This window comes from Oncorhynchus kisutch, unplaced genomic scaffold, assembly GCF_002021735.2.
Source record: "Oncorhynchus kisutch isolate 150728-3 unplaced genomic scaffold, Okis_V2 Okis09a-Okis19a_hom, whole genome shotgun sequence".
Classification (NCBI taxonomy): domain Eukaryota; kingdom Metazoa; phylum Chordata; class Actinopteri; order Salmoniformes; family Salmonidae; genus Oncorhynchus; species Oncorhynchus kisutch.
Genome location: NW_022261985.1, coordinates 14,698,619 through 14,715,761, shown reverse-complemented (window position 1 = coordinate 14,715,761; position 17,143 = coordinate 14,698,619). Strand labels below are relative to the sequence as shown.

Here is a 17,143-nt window from a genome sequence, read left to right as displayed (position 1 = left end):
CGTTATCCCCGAGTGTTCTAGAACAACAGGCGTTATCCCAGAGTGTTCTAGAACAGCAGGCGTTATCCCAGAGTGTTCTAGAACAGCAGGTGTTATCCCAGAGTGTTCTAGAACAGCAGGCGTTATCCCAGAGTGTTCTAGAACAGCAGGCGTTATCCCAGAGTGTTCTAGAACAGCAGGTGTTATCCCAGAGTGTTCTAGAACAGCAGGTGTTATCCCAGAGTGTTCTAGGACAGCAGGCGTTATCCCCGAGTGTTCTAGAACAGCAGGAGTTATCCAAGTGTTCTAGAACAGAAGGCATTATCCTAGAGTGTTCTAGAACATCAGGCATTATCCCCGAGTGTTCTAGAACAGCAGGCGTTATCCCAGAGTGTTCTAGAACAGCAGGCGTTATCCCAGAGTGTTCTAGAACAGCAGGCGTTGTCCCAGTGTTCTAGAACAGCAGGCGTTATCCCAGAGTGTTCTAGAACAGCAGGAGTTATCCCCGAGTGTTCTAGAACAGCAGGCGTTATCCCAGAGTGTTCTAGAACAGCAGGCGTTATCCCAGAGTGTTCTAGAACAGCAGGCCTTATCACCGAGTGTTCTAGAGCGGCATGCGTAATCCCAGAGTGTTCTAGAACAGCCGGCGTTATCCCAGAGTGTTCTAGAACAGCAGGCGTTATCCCAGAGTGTTCTAGAACAGCAGGCGTTATCCCCGAGTGTTCTAGAACAGCAGGCGTTATCCCAGAGTGTTCTAGAACAGCAGGCGTTATCCCAGAGTGTTCTAGAACAGCAGGTGTTATCCCAGAGTGTTCTAGAACAGCAGGCGTTATCCCAGAGTGTTCTAGAACAGCAGGCGTTATCCCAGAGTGTTCTAGAACAGCAGGTGTTATCCCAGAGTGTTCTAGAACAGCAGGTGTTATCCCAGAGTGTTCTAGAACAGCAGGTGTTATCCCAGAGTGTTCTAGAACAGCAGGCGTTATCCCAGAGTGTTCTAGAACAGCAGGCGTTATCCCAGAGTGTTCTAGAACAGCAGGCGTTATCCCAGAGTGTTCTAGAACAGCAGGTGTTATCCCGGAGTGTTCTAGAACAGCAGGCGTTATCCCAGAGTGTTCTAGAACAGCAGGCGTTATCCCAGAGTGTTCTAGAACAGCAGGTGTTATCCCAGAGTGTTCTAGAACAGCAGGCGTTATCCAAGAGTGTTCTAGAACAGCAGGCGTTATCCCAGAGTGTTCTAGAACAGCAGGCGTTATCCCAGAGTGTTCTAGAACAGCAGGCGTTATCCCAGAGTGTTCTAGAACAGCAGGCGTTATCCCAGAGTGTTCTAGAACAGCAGGCGTTATCCCAGAGTGTTCTAGAACAGCAGGCGGTATCCCAGAGTGTTCTAGAACAGTACTTTGAAGTATTTTTACTTAAGTGGTATCACTCCAGTACAGTACTGATTTCAGGATGTAAATCTTGGTGGAGCTCAAACTCAACATTATTTTTTATATACATGTCAGCAAAGCCACAAACACTAAACAATACATTAACTGCACTGTAACGGTGACAAACGGTGCCCACAAACTGTTAGGGCCGACATAAAGCTGTCCCAACAGCAGAGCCTTCTGGGAGTCTTGTCTGGCAGCCAAACAGTTCCTTCTGCCAAATACACCTGGCTATCAACAGAGCTTTCTGTTCAGCACCATGGAGTGAATCCTTACCACGGCTACACCTGGCTAACAACAGAGCTTTCTGTTCAGCACCATGGAGTGAATCCTTACCACTGCTACACCTGGCTATCAGCAGAGCTTTCTGTTCAGCACCATGGAGTGAATCCTTACCACTGCTACACCTGGCTATCAGCAGAGCTTTCTGTTCAGCACCATGGAGTGAATCCTTACCACTGCTACACCTGGCTATCAGCAGAGCTTTCTGTTCAGCACCATGGAGTGAATCCTTACCACTGCTACACCTGGCTATCAGCAGAGCCTTCTGTTCAGCACCATGGAGTGAATCCTTACCACTGCTACACCTGGCTATCAGCGGAGCTTTCTGTTCAGCACCATGGAGTGAATCCTTACCACTGCTACACCTGGCTATCAGCAGAGCTTTCTGTTCAGCACCATGGAGTGAATCCTTACCACTGCTACACCTGGCTATCAGCAGAGCTTTCTGTTCAGCACCATGGAGTGAATCCTTACCACTGCTACACCTGGCTATCAGCGGAGCTTTCTGTTCAGCACCATGTAGTGAATCTACCACTGCTACACCTGGCTATCAGCGGAGCCTTGTCTGGCAGCCAAACAGTTCCTTCTGCCAAATTTACTGCCTTTTTTTAAAGAAACATAGCTGATATGGCTGACTCAGTTAAAACAAATGTGGTTTCTGCTGACAATTGAGATGTACAAACTATGGCATAAGGGAATGATGAGTGGATAAGTGGCAATCCGTCATTTTAAGACATTAAGACATTAATGAGCGAGCTAGGATGGACGTAACATTAGTCAATATAACTATTTGTTCAGTACTTTTGAAATGTACAGCAACGGAATTCAGAACATGGGCCGTTCTTACAGTGTTCTCCCTGTACACCAAGTCAGAACCGTAGGATGAATAAAGGGGGCATATAAACAGACAATGAAAGCTGTTACAATATTTGATGATGACATTTCTCTAAAACAGGCTATAGGCTACATGTGCACCACCAAGTCAGAACAGTAGGCTAAGTTAAGAGGGGTAAATAGACCAAATTATTAGGGTGAGGCACATGGGCTACTAACAGCATACTACACAACATACACTTAGTATTACTTTCTTAGCTACAGTGTACATATCTCCCTGGCATATTACATAATTTATGCAGCAGCAAACTGTACATTTTTGACTCACCATTGAACAGGAAGGTGGGGCGGCGGTCCTTCGTGTGGGCAAATTTTGACATGAAGCTTTGTCATCAAAGTCTGGCATTCTATGGATTTATGCTGCTTTCAAGACAAATAGGACCTTGGAAAAATACAAAGTGATCTTCAGGTCGGAGCTCTAGAAAGAAGCCAGAGTTCCCGACTTCCCAGTTGGATGACTGTTCAAAACATATTTTCCCCAGTCGGAGCCCCCCCCCCCCGAGTTCCCAGTTGTCTTGAACTCACCGAAGTCAGATTTCCCATATCCCAGTTTCCAGTTGTCTTGAATGCAGCAGAAGTCATGCTAGTTTGACAAGCATGGCCAAATGTTTTCAACCTTTTCTGGCCTGTGGTGGTTTTGCATATAAATGTTTATCATTTTAAGCTTAGAAAAGAGACCCTTAAACCCCAGACTTGGACCCCCAGTCCACTGAATATTAGGGAAGGAAAATAGGGATTGCTTTGCAACGCTTGCAGTTCGCCACGGATTCCTTCCTTGTCGAATTTGCGAATTCTGACGTGTTGTGTAATGTTTATGCCCAATGGCCGATGAGCATCGATACATTTTATCTATAATTGAAAAGGATTTGCCAGTAGATTGTCGACGTGATTCATGATGATGACTGCTAGCTAAGATATTGAAAGTACGAGGTTGACATGATCAGTCCAATCATAGTTGAGGGGTAGATATAACGTGATTTGACATCATTTTATCTGTGGCCAATGACCTTGAGCCGTATTGGACAGGTACTTCTAATGTAAATCTCTGGCAACACCCAATGGGGGCTTGGAACGAATTGCAAAAATCGCTGAAATTTGAGACTTTTATCTCCCTCACCAACTTCAAACATCTGCTATCTGAGCAGCTAACCGATCGCTGCAGCTGTACATAGTCTATCGGTAAATAGCCCACCCATTTTTACCTACCTCATCCCCATACTGTTTTTATTTATTTACTTTTCTGCTCTTTTGCACACCAATATCTCTACCTGTACATGACCATCTGATCATTTATCACTCCAGTGTTAAATAAATGTGTTCTCAACTAGCCTACCTGGTTAAATAAAGGTGAAAAAAAAATAAAAAATAACTGTCTAGCTCTCCCTGTAGATTCTGCAGTGATGTAGTGTCCCCCATGAGTGACAGAACACTGAGCCAATCACAGCGTAACTAGAGAACGTTACCAACCCCTACGCTCTGTATTTTCCGCTGGCTGCCCCACCCCCACAGAAAGCACTGATCTAGGCTGAAACATCTGCATTTTGGAGCTGCCTTAAAATCAAGAAAACATTAACTCATTACATTGTTTGCAAACTGATACGTGATACTCATTAATGTCAATATAACATGGGAACCAGGCTCTGCCCCCACCTGCCCTGAATGACAGGGGCCGCCATTGCTCCTGCAGTAAGTACAGCCATGTTATAGGGACTACGAGAAGGAGAAAGATTCATTTTCACAGCTATAGTTAATGTCTTCTAGAAGTGTGATTTATAATGATGCTTTATCAGGGCGAAACACACCTCATCATTAAAAAATATCACTACGCAGCCGTAGGGAACATATCCCATTCCCTGTCTGCAACATTCATTAACCCAGATATCTCAATATATTATTCTGTGAAAGTGTCAGAATTAGAAGTAGAGATGATAATGAACCTGAAATATGTGGCAGATGTCCTGGTCAGAGACAGAGCTCTCTACTGGGGAAAATGAGGACGTTGTCCTGGACAGAGCTCTCTACTGGGGAAAATGAGGACGTTGTCCTGGACAGAGCTCTCTACTGGGGAAAATGAGGACGTTGTCCTGGACAGAGCTCTCTACTGGGGAAAATGAGGACGTTGTCCTGTACAGAGCTCTCTACTGGGGAAAATGAGGACGTTGTCCTGGACAGAGCTCTCTACTGGGGAAAATGAGGACGTTGTCCTGGACAGAGCTCTCTACTGGGGAAAATGAGGACGTTGTCCTGTACAGAGCTCTCTACTGGGGAAAATGAGGACGTTGTCCTGGACAGAGCTCTCTACTGGGGAAAATGAGGACGTTGTCCTGTACAGAGCTCTCTACTGGGGAAAATGAGGACGTTGTCCTGGACAGAGCTCTCTACTGGGGAAAATGAGGACGTTGTCCTGGACAGAGCTCTCTACTGGGGAAAATGAGGACGTTGTCCTGGACAGAGCTCTCTACTGGGGAAAATGAGGACGTTGTCCTGGACAGAGCTCTCTACTGGGGAAAATGAGGATGTTGTCCTGGACAGAGCTCTCTACTGGGGAAAATGAGGACGTTGTCCTGGACAGAGCTCTCTACTGGGGAAAATGAGGACGTTGTCCTGGACAGAGCTCTCTACTGGGGAAAATGAGGACGTTGTCCTGGACAGAGCTCTCTACTGGGGAAAATGAGGACGTTGTCCTGGACAGAGCTCTCTACTGGGGAAAATGAGGACGTTGTCCTGGACAGAGCTCTCTACTGGGGAAAATGAGGACGTTGTCCTGGACAGAGCTCTCTACTGGGGAAAATGAGGACGTTGTCCTGGACAGAGCTCTCTACTGGGGAAAATGAGGACGTTGTCCTGGACAGAGCTCTCTACTGGGGAAAATGAGGACGTTGTCCTGGACAGAGCTCTCTACTGGGGAAAATGAGGACGTTGTCCTGGACAGAGCTCTCTACTGGGGAAAATGAGGACGTTGTCCTGGACAGAGCTCTCTACTGGGGAAAATGAGGACGTTGTCCTGGACAGAGCTCTCTACTGGGGAAAATGAGGACGTTGTCCTGGACAGAGCTCTCTACTGGGGAAAATGAGGACGTTGTCCTGGACAGAGCTCTCTACTGGGGAAAATGAGGACGTTGTCCTGGACAGAGCTCTCTACTGGGGAAAATGAGGACGTTGTCCTGTACAGAGCTCTCTACTGGGGAAAATGAGGACGTTGTCCTGGACAGAGCTCTCTACTGGGGAAAATGAGGACGTTGTCCTGTACAGAGCTCTCTACTGGGGAAAATGAGGACGTTGTCCTGGACAGAGCTCTCTACTGGGGAAAATGAGGACGTTGTCCTGGACAGAGCTCTCTACTGGGGAAAATGAGGACGTTGTCCTGGACAGAGCTCTCTACTGGGGAAAATGAGGACGTTGTCCTGGACAGAGCTCTCTACTGGGGAAAATGAGGACGTTGTCCTGGACAGAGCTCTCTACTGGGGAAAATGAGGATGTTGTCCTGGACAGAGCTCTCTACTGGGGAAAATGAGGACGTTGTCCTGGACAGAGCTCTCTACTGGGGAAAATGAGGATGTTGTCCTGGACAGAGCTCTCTACTGGGGAAAATGAGGACGTTGTCCTGGACAGAGCTCTCTACTGGGGAAAATGAGGATGTTGTCCTGGACAGAGCTCTCTACTGGGGAAAATGAGGACGTTGTCCTGGACAGAGCTCTCTACTGGGGAAAATGAGGACGTTGTCCTGGACAGAGCTCTCTACTGGGGAAAATGAGGACGTTGTCCTGGACAGAGCTCTCTACTGGGGAAAATGAGGACGTTGTCCTGGACAGAGCTCTCTACTGGGGAAAATGAGGACGTTGTCCTGGACAGAGCTCTCTACTGGGGAAAATGAGGACATGGATCCCCCAGAGGAGAGACAGGACTCTGACCACTGTACTGTAACTTCTCCCCTCTGGTCACATCCATCAGTGGGGAGACTGACGGACTGCTGAACACCAGAGAAGGGAACTAGGGAGGTGATGACAGACAGACAGACCAGACAGACCAGACAGACAGACCAGACGAGACAGACCACCAGTAAAGACCCAAGCATCCAACAGAACCAAAACCTTGAAATAGTAAATATTGAAGAAAAAAAAGATAGATCGGAGATGTAGCATTTCTGATTTGTAATCACCAGGAAACACATAGTTTTCATTAGGAGCATTTGGGCTCAATTAGAGTAGATCAGTGAGGACGAATGAATAAGAGATTACATTTCAAACCAGTTAGATAGCAACCAAATGATTTATTAGTTCCTTGTTAATGTTAAAAGCATGAAGCATGATGAAGAGGCAAGAAGCAGATACAGAAGGGTTATTAGGGATTATACTGGATGCTAATTGGACATTAGTTATTATACTGGATGCTAATTGGACATTTAGTTATTATACTGGATGCTAATTGGTGCATCAAGCTGACTTGATCCAAAAAATCTATAAATGAGCCCTAAGACAAAGCCTAAGAAAAATATTGTCAGTAACCGAATAAAAATGACTCCAGCCTTGAAAAAGCCTTAAACCAACAGTGTTTGTGACCGAACGGCTCGGTCTTATGTAGCACAATTTGAAATTGTGTTTTTTTTTTTTACATTGGATGAAAGTAGAGACTCAGAGCTAGAAAATGGTATATCACACACTACTTTAAAATTGAGAAATGGGCCTTGAATGTTCTGGTACACCCACTAGAGAACTCTTCTTGGTTTATACCTATTCAGCATTGTTTACACCCTCTTAAACTATAGCCCCGCCCATAAACTATAGCCCCGCCCGTAAACTATAGCCCTGCCCATAAACTATAGCCCCGTCTAAAGCCTTAGCTCCACCCATCTCTTTAAAGATTCACATGTGAGGCCATGTGCTAAACAGAGTGAGTATAGTAGTGTACTGAACAACTAAAGATTTCAAGACTAAAAGCTGGTTTATACTATGGGTGTGTCCCTAAATTCAATCTGGAGTGCTAGAGAGTGATCACAGTGCGCTCTGAGCGTTCGTTAAACACAGAGCGTTGTCATATTGTCCGTTCGTTAAACTCAGAGCGTTTCGCTCTCGGAGCATTCAGAGAGCACACTGGACGCTCTGGCCGAGGAGTAGGGTTGATCAGAGTGTTCTGATCTCGCAACAGAAGTCAAGCACCCAAGCTAACTGGCTAACGTTGGCTAGCTTTCTAGCTACTTCCTGACACAAATGAGGGAAGCATTTTACACCGCCTAGCAGAGCCGGTTAAGCTGTTTTTATCCAGAGCATCGGAGACGGAAACTGTGCTGCTGGTAACCATTTAACCTTTAAGCTTTTTTGCCAACTTTAACTGACACCGGCCATATTCGACGCGTTCCTAAATTCGTCAGTTATTCTGCGCTCTGGCACACTCAGACGAGTGCCCTGAAATCGGAGTAGATAGTCAGAGCGAATTTACCTGCTACGTCTATCGACAGTTATCGCAGTGACATCATGAAGATTCTATTGAAATGGTTCTCTTGCATAGTGGAGTCTTTTTGTTAAGACATGTAGCTAGCTAGCTAAACAATGAAACATAGTCCCAGCTCATAACGTTACTACTCTTCATGAATCTGCAGGTAGCTAACCAACCAGGTTCAGTGTTAGCTAGCTAGCTAACATTAGGCTACAACTAGCATTACAAATGGCTCTGGAGATACGAATAATATTATAACACAGATCATACACGTAACGTTAGCTAGCGAGCCAGCCAGCTAGCTAACTTTAGCTAGAATACTAACAGTACACTTTAACTTGAAATGAAAACGACTTTCAGACAAAATTAGAAACGTGTAATATCTGAAAATGTAGCTAACTAGACTATCTTACCCATATACATGGATGGGATGCTTCTCCCACTCTGTCACGGAAGCCATGGTTACCCTTAGTTTGAAGATGTAATCCGGAGACATGTGTTTTATACAACAGCCTTCTGTGCGTTCTCTTTTCCGACTCCGTCTGCACATTTTGCTATCAAAAACGACAGAATGTTCTCCTTGTCTCCTTAGCGATCATACTCTAATTCCACTGATTTCAAAACAGGGTCCTCCAGAAAGTGGAGACATATGCAGTTCTACTGGGTGATGTCTTTAGAAAGGATTACCTAAGCATACGGACCAGCTCATGTTATAGACAGAAGCGTCATATATGGCAGACCAATCAGAACTCATCTCTTGACATGTCCAGCCCACCTATTATCTCAGCCAATCGTGGCTCTCGGGAAGGTTCCCCCCCCCCTCTTTTTCGGTGGCTAAACTAACTAGGCTCGTAATTGAACAATATGATTCGTATTTACAGATGGCACACACCTGTTATTAAGGCACATGAAAGTGCACATGTTCCAGAGGGCATTTCTGCAAAAAAAAAACAACAACAGATTGATGCTTTTTATTTTTATGTTCAAATGGCTCTCCTGTGAGGTAGTGACGCGTGACCTAGCTTCCTGAAATGAGTCACAATTTGGTTTCCAAAAGCATCTGTTCAAATGACCAAGAAAAGATGGTCCCCTTGAAAAACAATGTCTCTGAATCCACCAGGACTATATAACACAAGTCAAGGTGAAAGTGTAGCCTACGTGTCATTCCGGGTGATCTGATCCCAGACCAGTGTTCAGGTAGGGTCAGAGATGATTAATACAAGCTACTTCCTGTCTATTAACATTCCAGGTGATCTGATCCCCGACCAGTGTTCAGGTAGGGTCAGAGATGTGTAATACAAGCTACTTCCTGTCTATTAACATTCCAGGTGATCTGATCCCCGACCAGTGTTCAGGTAGGGTCAGAGATGTTTAATACAAGCTACTTCCTGTCTATTAACATTCCAGCTGATCTGATCCCAGACCAGTGTTCAGGTAGGGTCAGAGATGTTTAATACAAGCTACTTCCTGTCTAATTAACTGATCTAGGGCTGCAGTTTCAACTGATCGCAATGCAGATCTCGTCTCCTCTCTCTTCTGTCCTGCGTCCCAAATTCAGAAACGAGCGCATTTTGTTTGCTCTACATTTGGCTTGCTAATTCAGCCCGTCCGAGAGGAGGAGGAGGAGAGATGCAGAGCAGAGAGGTGGCTTTTCTATGCCTCAGGCCGTGTGTGTGTGTGTGTGTGTGTGGTTTCTATGCCTCACAGGTCCTTCTCCCTCCTTCCTGGCTCACCACTCGTCATTAGCATTCTAAATACATACAAGGCTTTGTCATCACATTCCCCTCACAACTCATTTCAACTAAAATTATGCATTTTATAATTATGCGTTATACAGTGCCTCCTTGTTCAACTACTACATTACCCCCTGTCCAACATCGTCTCCTTGTTCAACTACTACATTACCTCCTGTCCCACAGTGTCTCCTTGTTCAACTACTACATTACCTCCTGTCCAACATCGTCTCCTTGTTCAACTACTACATTACCTCCTGTCTAAGTGTCTCCTTGTTCAACTACTACATTACCTCCTGTCCAACATCGTCTCCTTGTTCAACTACTACATTGTGTTGCCTTGTTCAACTACTACATTACCTCCTGTCCCAGTGTCTCCTAGTTCAACGACTACATTACCTCCTGTCCAACAACGTCTCCTTGTTTAACTACAACATTACCTCCTGTCCAACAACGTCTCCTTGTTCAACTACTACATTACCTCCTGTCCAACATCGTCTCCTTGTTCAACTACTACATTACCTCCTGTCCCACAGTGTCTCCTTGTTCAACTACTACATTACCTCCTGTCCCACAGTGTCTCCTTGTTCAACTACTACATTACCTCCTGTCCCACAGTGTCTCCTTGTTCAACTACTACATTACCTCCTGTCCAACATCGTCTCCTTGTTCAACTACTACATTACCTCCTGTCCCACAGTGTCTCCTTGTTCAACTACTACATTACCTCCTGTCCCACAGTGTCTCCTTGTTCAACTACTACATGACCGATTCAGAGTGAAACCATGTTGGATTCTGTACTAAACTGCTCTGACTCCTGATGAGAGAGTGGCAGTAACGTTTTGAAGTGGGCTCAGGGTGGTCTCCCACTATTAACCAATCAGAGGGCATCGCTGGGCGGCCGGGATAAAGGATGTCCATGTTGATTGGTTAGAACAAGGCCTAGCTTTGTGAGGTCACTGCAGAGGGAGTTGGGGAGGGTAAGTGCTAAGGTGGATCCTTGAAACATCAAACTGACGTCACGTCATTGAAGTTGAAATGTACAATGGTTAAGGTGAGGGTTAAGTTTAGAGTTAGGTGGGATGGGACAATCAATGCTGTGTGTCAAATTAGTGACCAGGCTGATGCTGCTTCAGCCAGGAATCAGGAGAGAACTACACAGACAGGTCGTTCAGCCAGGAATCAGGAGAGAACTACACAGACAGGTAGTTCAGCCAGGATAGAACTACACAGACAGGTAGTTCAGCCAGGAATCAGGAGAGAACTACACAGACAGGTAGTTCAGCCAGGATAGAACTACACAGACAGGTAGTTCACCCAGGATTGAACTACACAGACAGGCGGTTCAGCCAGGATAGAACTACACAGACAGGCGGTTCAGCCAGGATAGAACTACACAGACAGGCGGTTCAGCCAGGATCGAACTACACAGACGGGCGGTTCAGCCAGGATCGAACTACACAGACAGGCGGTTCAGCCAGGATCGAACTACACAGACAGGCGGTTCAGCCAGGATCGAACTACACAGACAGGCGGTTCAGCCAGGATCGAACTACACAGACAGGCGGTTCAGCCAGGATAGAACTACACAGACAGGCAGTTCAGCCAGGATAGAACTACACAGACAGGCAGTTCAGCCAGGATAGAACTACACAGACAGGCAGTTCAGCCAGGATAGAACTACACAGACAGGCAGTTCAGCCAGGATAGAACTACACAGACAGGCAGTTCAGCCAGGATAGAACTACACAGACAGGCAGTTCAGCCAGGATAGAACTACACAGACAGGCAGTTCAGCCAGGATAGAACTACACAGACAGGCAGTTCAGCCAGGATAGAACTACACAGACAGGCAGTTCAGCCAGGATAGAACTACACAGACAGGCAGTTCAGCCAGGATAGAACTACACAGACAGGCGGTTCAGCCAGGATAGAACTACACAGACAGGTAGTTCATCCAGGATAGAACTACACAGACAGGCAGTTCATCCAGGATAGAACTACACAGACAGGCAGTTCATCCAGGATAGAACTACACAGACAGGCAGTTCAGCCAGGATAGAACTACACAGACAGGCAGTTCAGCCAGGATAGAACTACACAGACAGGTAGTTCAGCCAGGATAGAACTACACAGACAGGTAGTTCAGCCAGGATAGAACTACACAGACAGGCAGTTCAGCCAGGATAGAACTACACAGACAGGCAGTTCAGCCAGGATAGAACTACACAGACAGGTAGTTCAGCCAGGATAGAACTACACAGACAGGTAGTTCAGCCAGGAGAGAACTACACAGACAGGCAGTTCAGCCAGGATAGAACTACACAGACAGGCAGTTCAGCCAGGAGAGAACTACACAGACAGGCAGTTCAGCCAGGAGAGAACTACACAGACAGGCGGTTCAGCCAGGATAGAACTACACAGACAGGCAGTTCAGCCAGGATAGAACTACACAGACAGGCAGTTCAGCCAGGATAGAACTACACAGACAGGCAGTTCAGCCAGGATAGAACTACACAGACAGGCAGTTCAGCCAGGATAGAACTACACAGACAGGCAGTTCAGCCAGGATAGAACTACACAGACAGGCAGTTCAGCCAGGATAGAACTACACAGACAGGCAGTTCAGCCAGGATAGAACTACACAGACAGGCAGTTCAGCCAGGATAGAACTACACAGACAGGCAGTTCAGCCAGGATAGAACTACACAGACAGGCAGTTCAGCCAGGATAGAACTACACAGACAGGCAGTTCAGCCAGGATAGAACTACACAGACAGGCGGTTCAGCCAGGATAGAACTACACAGACAGGTAGTTCATCCAGGATAGAACTACACAGACAGGCAGTTCATCCAGGATAGAACTACACAGACAGGCAGTTCAGCCAGGATAGAACTACACAGACAGGCAGTTCAGCCAGGATAGAACTACACAGACAGGTAGTTCAGCCAGGATAGAACTACACAGACAGGTAGTTCAGCCAGGATAGAACTACACAGACAGGCAGTTCAGCCAGGATAGAACTACACAGACAGGCAGTTCAGCCAGGATAGAACTACACAGACAGGTAGTTCAGCCAGGATAGAACTACACAGACAGGTAGTTCAGCCAGGAGAGAACTACACAGACAGGCAGTTCAGCCAGGATAGAACTACACAGACAGGCAGTTCAGCCAGGAGAGAACTACACAGACAGGTAGTTCAGCCAGGAGAGAACTACACAGACAGGCAGTTCAGCCAGGAGAGAACTACACAGACAGGTAGTTCAGCCAGGATAGAACTACACAGACAGGCAGTTCAGCCAGGAGAGAACTACACAGACAGGCAGTTCAGCCAGTGCATTGTGAAACATTGAAACATAAGATAATACAATTGCAATTTATGTGATAGGTCTATAGATAGTTTGAATTATATAGTTGGCCTATAGCCCGTCTCCGTTAGGCCTATAGCCCGTCTCCGTTAGGCCTATAGCCCGTCTCCGTTAGGCCTATAGCCCGTCTCCGTTAGGCCTATAGCCCGTCTCCGTTAGGCCTATAGCCTGTCTCCGTTGGGCCTATAGCCTGTCTCCGTTGGGCCTATAGCCTGTCTCCGTTGGGCCTATAGCCTGTCTCCGTTGGGCCTATAGCCTGTCTCCGTTGGGCCTTTAGCCTGTCTCCGTTGCTGGCCAACTACAGATGCCACCAGATTCATATCAGGAAATGTAGGTAATTTCATTTAAAACAGCAGAGGTCATCAGGAGACACTGACGAAACACTCATACAGAATGGTCTTTGCATCGCGATAACACAGATATTTAATTAAGCTAATACTGCCTCTGATTTCGTCCTCTATATTTCACAGTCATCTCTGGCTCGCCAACTCACAGCCACAGCCAGAATCATGCTAGCTTTCATCAGTTGTCCTGTTGTGTTACAGATTTACAACCTACTGCTCTTTGTGGACATACACGGACAAACACCGGGAGAGAGTGGAAGACTTTTATATCACTAATGAGAAAAATAAAAATTCAATGAGAATTTGTTCCAAGCATGTTCAAAGCAGAGCAACTTACTCAAGTAGGCTACAGAACCATGGACAGCTACTGTCCCCGACACTCTATCTAATCAGTACATGAAGACCATTTCTGCGTTGACTCACTAGTGACAATGATAAGGGGCGATGAAGGCATTTTTTAACCACAAAAGGTCTCCTGTCCCAATCTCCCCACTAAAGCCCGTGTCTGGTGTAGGACCTCTCCTCTCCCAGTCTCCCCACTAAAGCCAGTGTCTGGAGTAGGACCTCTCCTCTCCTAGTCTCCCCACTAAAGCCAGTGTCTGGTGTAGGACCTCTCCTCTCCTAGTCTCCCCACTAAAGCCAGTGTCTGGTGTAGGACCTCTCCTCTCCTAGTCTCCCCACTAAAGCCAGTGTCTGGAGTAGGACCTCTCCTCTCCCAGTCTCCCCACTAAAGCCAGTGTCTGGAGTAGGACCTCTCCTCTCCCAGTCTCCCCACTAAAGCCAGTGTCTGGTGTAGGACCTGACTCCTCTCCCAGTCTCCCCACTAAAGCTAGTGTCTGGTGTAGGACCTGACTCCTCTCCCAGTCTCCCCACTAAAGTCAGTGTCTGGTGTAGGACCTGACTCCTCTCGTAGTCTCCCCACTAAAGCCAGTGTCTGGTGTAGGACCTGACTCCTCTCCTAGTCTCCCCACTAAAGCCAGTGTCTGGAGTAGGACCTGACTCCTCTCCCAGTCTCCCCACTAAAGCCAGTGTCTGGAGTAGGACCTAACTCCTCTCCCAGTTTCCCCACTAAAGCCAGTGTCTGGAGCAGGACCTCTCCTCTCCCAGTCGCCCCACTAAAGCCAGTGTCTGGTGTAGGACCTAACTCCTCTCCCAGTCGCCCCACTAAAGCCAGTGTCTGGTGTAGGACCTGACTCCTCTCCCAGTCTCCCCACTAAAGCCAGTGTCTGGTGTAGGAACTGACTCCTCTCCCAGTAGGCTCTCATCAGTCATAGATCAAACACACTTTAACATCCCCATTCTCCGTTCTGTGGCCCGAGAAGCTAAAGCCTCGTATGGTTTTACTACCGTCAAGTCCCATCGCGATCTGATAGGCCGTCCCACTCCAATCACAGGTATAGTGATTGGAGGACGTTTCAATCAATGGAGCATGAAGCAGATCTACTGTGTCTGTTGTACCAACACTCAGCAGTCCCCACTGTGAGTACAGAGCAGCACGGCATCACTGACAGCATCTAGCTGATAGACACCCAGAAAGCACGTGAGAAAAAAAAATGGGGAAAAAAACAGGTGAAAGTAGCATATTAAATACAACTATGCTCAGCGGATAAAAGCAGCATTTCATACGCACGCGCACACGTTCCACGAATGATCATCTGATAACTGACCACATGAATCACTCCTTTATCTCTTTGCAAAAATTCTGAATATGTGTTTGTGTGTCTATGCTGATGAATAGGAAAACTAGACTATCAGTAGCAAGATTTGGTCGGCTTCCCAATTCATCCAGTCAAATGTTGCTGCTCCGGTTGGAGCGCATTGTAACAGTCCTTATAATAGACACTAGTCATCTCAGATCGGCGAAGTCTACCGCGTGGATGCCAACCCCCCTTTCACTAGGAAGCTGAAGTGGACTCTTGTTTTCTGTGTTCCTGTAAATAAATAGTGAATGTGTAATTCGGTCAACCGGGCGGATTGATGTAAAATATATATATATATAATAATAAATACTGTCAGGCGTCAGGACCCAAGAAGGTGAACAGCTCCCAAATCGCCGCGGACACACTGACAGACCGCTAATGAAAACACAACCGTTCTTTGAACCGTCTATTCAATGCATCAGGTTGATTCGATACATCGACTTATGTAGCCATCTGGACAACGGTGGAGAAATGACACAGTAACTTCCTAAATGTTGTCTAGTACTTCAATATTTGACATTGGCTAAAATAATGCAGGGGGGGGGGGGGGGGGGGGGGGTAATTAAGGGGCCATTTCCAGACCTTAATTTCAATAGGCTTGTGAAGAGTTGAGTGAGCGAGCGAGCTAATGCAGAAAACTACAAATTGCGTTTATTTTCACTCATTCTAAAATGTTGGATCCAAAAATAATATATAGACTGCACTCAACCAGGACTTCATTGGCTTATGAATGTAAACCACATAATAGTTCAACCTACTAAAGTCTTGTAAAAAATGTATATATATATATATATATGTGCCATCTTTCACTATTCAGTCATCCAAAGTGTCATAATAAGTGTGTAGCCAAGATGCGCAATTGTGTGAATCAAACGGGTCCGGTCTAATTTAACTCACCGGGTGAAGCTCCAACCGACGGTCTTCTTACCCGGAGACAGCAGGAAGCCTCCAGTAGCCCAACAATAAAATTACCAGACTTCAATCCACTAATATGGTGGTCCTCCTTTTAATCCACTCCTAAATTTAAGGCTATTTGGTAGAAGAACAAAACAAATGTCACCCATTACGTGATACCTTCTGTGTTGCGTAAAACGGAGAGGAGCGATTCCAAAATAGGCTACTTGTTTGATTCAGTTTGTGATACTGTGTATCTCAAGGTAATTCTCAGTGTTGGTGTTGAATCCACTTCACAGGGACGCAGCTTTTATTCCGTTAGCAGCACAAGCTAGTGGCAAGTAGCACCAGTGTCAAGCCAAAGACACACGGGCCCTGCTTTTTCAAACAGCCGATAATGTCTTTTAATCTTATTTTTTTTAAAGAGTCCGAAAACCCGTTCCCGCTGCGATCAACAAATTCCTTCCATTGGGGAGTCTTTTGGATTGCAGCACACACACACACACACACACACACACACACACACACACACACACACACACACACCGCTCTTTCAATAGCAGCAGTGTGTATTTCGTGCTACTGTGAGGAGCAGCTGCCAGCCACAGACCAAAGCAACAAGAAATGCGGCATCCGAGACAGCAGGGGGAGAAAAAAAATCGACATGAAACGTCCCCCCTTTTTTCTCAAACTCAGAGATCAATGTCAACATCCATTATATCCCGGTAAAAGCGTATTTCCTCACTGAACGACTGACGTATGACCCGCCAGGACGGTCGTTCCAGCGGCAGTGATTGTGTTCACACTTTCCCGAGGCCGTCCTCGATACACAACACTCCTTTTCTTCCCAGCCTCCTCCGGTTGTGACAAGCATGTCGCGGCCAATCCACGAGCGCGCATCCCGGACCCCCTCCTTCCTCTGACCGGAGCGCTCCCGGTAAAACCTGGACCGGGATAACTCCATGGATTGGAGTCAGTAAAGTAGACAATGGAACAGTCTGCACCGTGCAGCTAATACAACCATAGAGACAGTTGATAGGCTACTATTAGGGGCCAGATGATGTGTGTGTATATATATATTAGGTTA

The 17,143-nt window shown here is 46.5% G+C and overlaps 1 protein-coding gene across 1 annotated transcript in view; it reads right to left on the bottom strand.

Annotated features, from left to right (window-relative positions):
• Positions 1-16,151, bottom strand: part of LOC109887189 (LARGE xylosyl- and glucuronyltransferase 1-like) — a 210,686-nt gene extending 194,535 nt beyond the window's left edge. Inside the window, 1 exon segment of the mRNA XM_031815405.1 lies at positions 16,060-16,151. The gene's annotated coding sequence lies outside the window, so the exon portion shown is untranslated.
• Between the last annotated feature and the right edge of the window lie 992 nt (positions 16,152-17,143).